General features: G+C 39.0%; 1 pseudogene; it reads left to right on the forward strand.

Moving 5' to 3' along the window:
• On the forward strand, window positions 947-4660 carry LOC107637932 (annotated as a pseudogene).

Genomic DNA, 4664 nt, shown 5'->3' on the forward strand with positions numbered 1-4664 from the left:
ACAATGTTATCAAACTCAGCTTGATCTGACCAGTTCGACCGAAAATCTGATCACTTAGTCATCTAACCGGACCGAGTCACTTATCAAACCGAATAAGCATGAGATCCGGTGAAAATCGGTTCGACCCGGTCAGTTTTTTTTATTAAAACCGGTGACCCGACCGATTAATGCAACCCGGTTCGGGTTGTTTTCTTTTTTAATTTTACCTGAAAACGGCATCGTTTCAGGTGCCTTCTCCCCCCTTTTGTTAAAAAGTTAAAACCTAATCTGAATGGAGCCCCCACCCCCAGCCTCATCTCTCTTCTCTTCTCGACACTCCACGGCCTCACCTCACCGCGTCACTCTCTCATCTCTCCCCTCACCTCGTCAATTGTCACTCTCAGCCTCTCACAGCCTCACCTCATCACTCTCTCGCTCTCGGTCTCACACTCATAAGCTCGTCGTCGCAGTCTCGTACCCCTGCTTCGCTTCTTCGGCAGCAGAAGCAGACGGAACCAGTCAAGCAGCATCTACTCCATCGGGTGGTGGTGGTGGTCATCGTCTTCTTGTTTCGTCTCGTCTCGGAACCAGTCAACCAGGTGAGCTCCCTTCAAATTTTCGACCCTGTTCTTTCACTGGTTCAGTGTCAATCTTGAATAAATTAGAATTGTTGTTGAACTTGAGCAAATTTTAATTACAATTGTTGTTGAATCTGATGGTTGTTGCTGTTGTATTTGATTTTTTACAATTGTTGCTGAACCTGAGCAAATTTTTTGTTGCTGGATACATCATTGGATTAAATTTTGTTGCTGGATAACAGAGTTGAACACTTGAATAAATTAGAATTGTTGTTGAACATGAGCAAATTTTAATTAGAATTCTATAAATAGTTATTTAGAGGCCACAATCCCGTTTACATCTCATCCAATCTCATCTTCTCTCAATTGTACATAACTCAGTTCTCCGTCGTCAAGGTTAAAAATTCTCTAAAATTCTATTGCGCACAAATGACGAATGGTATTACGCACGAGCCTTCTCCTTCCATGCTCGTTGGCCGGTTTAACGCCTTACTTCCACAGCGCCAAGGCTACCTCAAGGCTTTCTCTACCAAAGAAATTATTCGGACATATGGGCTCTTGTTGTCAGAACTCACCTCCAACGTGAACCCTATCATTACGGATCTCACTATCATTGCCGGCCAGCAGAGGAAACACGCCAAGGGCATCGCCGATGCCATTTGCAACCGGATTCTTGAGGTCTGTCTCCATTGCTGCGGAAAGTTATCACCTTTTCGCACCATTTGTAACCAAAAAACCTTACTTTTATTGGGGTTGAAAGTTGTCCCTCTATGGACGTTGTTTCAATTTTGGCAGTTACCCATAAATCAGCATTTAAGTTTTATTTTTCTTTCCCAATCTTATTTCATATTTTATTTTGTATTTGCGTTATTTGATTGTGAATACAAGGAAAAATCATTACTTCCAATTCCAATGGGCTTCATCCTTCCATCTGTTCTTTTATTATTATTATTATTATTATTATTATTATTATTATTATTCAACTAAGAACAGAGAATTTTAGGATAACATAACTTTCCGGATAACTAGCAATTGGCACATGAATCCCGTAGAAAGGACGAAACTGAGCTTAAGACCCAAGAATAAAACAATGCATTTCAGGTCTTGACTGAACTGGAACAAAATTCGAAGCATACAATGTAAAGTTGGGGCATGCCCTAGCTGTATCTCATATATTGGTGACCTCAGGGGCAAAGTAATTAAGAACATGTGTTAAGGTTTAAGGTTTATCTTGTCAATAAAGTCTCAACCCTTTGTTAAGATTGAGTTTCAGAAATCACTTTTCCTACCGCCACATAAAAAAAAGGCATGATGAGAATTGTCTGTAAAGAAATTGTAAAGAATGGCTTTTTAAATGTTACTTTTGCTCCTGAGTTTCAATTTAGCAAATAACGATGATATTCTGTCAAGCATTTTTGCTTATATTTGTGCAGAAGAAAATTAGTAAAGCTAAGCTATAATATTATTTAAATCTCGGTTTATATGGTTCCTCAATTGTTTAAATCTATCCTCTGCCAGGTGCCTGCTGATAAAAAACTTCCTTCTCTCTATCTTCTAGACAGTATTGTGAAGAATTTTGGCCAGGAATATGTTAAACACTTCTCTTTACGTCTACCTCAAGTAGGTCAATTAAAGCATGGTTATTTCTATTTATATTTCATTTTTATTTTATTCTGTTATTGAAAGATTGAAACAATTCTATTGTGTGCCAAGGTTTACTGTGTGGCATACAGGCAGGTCCAGCCCAATCTGCATTCTGTTCTGCAACGTCTCTTTGGTACCTGGTCAAAGATCTTCCCTCCCGCTATCCTAAGCAATATTGAAGCTCAATTGTAATCTTCACCAGCAGTTAATAATCAACAATCCTTTGCTAATCACCTTGGGGCATATGATTTTCGTGGACCGATTCTTGGGGAACATGTTATTAAACCACAATCCTTGCAACAGATGGAACACTCTAGTTCAATTATGGATAATGTAAGCTTTTGTGTGAAATATGTGTTGAATGCACAAATATCAGTGATTTTGTTGATACGTTAAGGCTGTTTGTCATGATTGATGAAAATAATATATATCAGTAATGTAAGCTTTTGTGTATCTCAACCTGAATGATGTGGCCGCCAAATTTTTGTTTTAATAGAAATGTGTCTGTTTATACCTCTTAATAGAAAGAGAGATCCTGCAGACAGATAAGCTGCATTCTGACAGTGTGTTGGTTTTCATCCTCACAGGTTGGTGGTGATAGGTTGGACTCAATGGAAACTGTAGGTAATACAAGAGAAAGAGGGTTGAATGAATGGCAGCAAAAGAGATTTTCTAGTGATGGTTGGAACATATTTCAAACTTCCAAGACTTATAATCTCAATGATGAACAACAAGGTCAAAGTCCAAGAGCTCTTATTGAGGCATATGGTTGTAACAAAGGCTCTGAAATTCCTAGTACTAAGCTTTTGTTGGTGGAGCAGCCTGGCAGAAATGGTTTAAGGAGCAAGTTTTTATTGGCATCATGGCAGGACACTGAAGAAGAGGAGTATGATTGGAAAGATAATTCTATGATGCACGGACACTGACACGGACACGGGACACGCCGACACGTGAATTTTAAAATCTTATAAGACATAGGGACACACATATGTATAAAATATAAAGTATTTTTTAGATAAAGCGTAATGATATTTTGATATTTTATTGATATTAAAATATAAACTAATTTTTTAATTATTTTTAATATCTTATTTTAATTATATCAAGTATTTAAAATATTTTTTGCTTTAATAAATAATAATATATACTATATCTAAATTTATTTCAAGAATATATGTTAAGAATAAGACTGAACACGCTGACATGTGATGGTATTTAGGTGTGTCCAAGCGTGTCCGGTGAAGAATTTTTTATTTTATATTAAGACACGTTTTGGACACAGCAGACACGCGTGTCGGACGCGTGTTGGACGAGTGTTGGTGAGTGTCGTGTCCGAAATGTGTCCGACACGCAGACACGACAATTTAGCGAAGTGTTCGTGTTTCGTAGAAAAATATAAATCTAGGATTAGTAGACTGTAGTAGAAACAGCAGTTCTATGCAATTAAGTGTTAGATTCTCCAGGAAAAGGAAGTTATCTAATGATCTATCTAATTCTTCACAGTACCCCTTTAATATGGGGGCTTCTCTCCCTGCTGTCAATGCTCATGCTACTTGTCCTTCTGGCTTGAATCCAGCATTTCCATTGCAAAAACGTCCTAGGAGTTTGTTTGAACCAATAAACGTTAATAATAACACCAATGTGGGTCATGGTCCAAATAGAACTTTGTTTCTACATGACTAGTTGCCTAATCAACCTGGACCAATTTCCTCTAACGTGCAAAATCATGGACAAACACCTCAACTACAGTTTCTTCCACCTCAAGTTCCATCTTCAACACAAATTAGTCATGGAGCTCTTTGCAAGCACATGGTGCCTCAATAAGTACGCCCATCTCAAATCCATTACCTGATATGCAGGGCCAAAGTTTACATTCACATGGGGGAACCTTGCCACCTTTACATCCAAGCCTCCCACATGCTCCATCACAAATGATGTCTCATCCCTATACCGATGCTTCGGTGACAAGTCAACCACCACCTGCATATCTTAATTTGATTAGTTCACTAGTGAACCACGGTGTGATCTCGGTAACTAATCCACCCACCAATCCACCCACCGGACTGGTAACTATACTTTCATTAGTTTCCCTCCCTTTCTAGTTTGTTGATTTGAGATAGTTATTTAAATGAACTCATGTTTTAGGATTCCATTGGGACAGAGTTCGATCCAGATATCTTGAAGGTTCGTCATGAAGGTGTAATCAGTGCCTTATACGGTGATCTTTCTAGACAATGCACGAGCTGCGGTCTCCGATTCAAAAAGCAAGATGAGCACAGTAGACATATGGATTGGCACGTGACTAGGAACCGAATGTCGAAAAGCCGGAGCAGAAGGGGTCTCAAAAGTGGTTTGCAAGTGAGAGCATGTGGCTAAGTGGTGCAGAGGCTTCGGGAAAGGAATCGATTCCAGGGTCGTTGGCTCCCAAGGATACAGAGGAAATGAAAGATGAGGAAGAGTTAG

The sequence above is a fragment of the Arachis ipaensis genome, chromosome B04, assembly GCF_000816755.2.
Source record: "Arachis ipaensis cultivar K30076 chromosome B04, Araip1.1, whole genome shotgun sequence".
Lineage (NCBI taxonomy): Eukaryota > Viridiplantae > Streptophyta > Magnoliopsida > Fabales > Fabaceae > Arachis > Arachis ipaensis.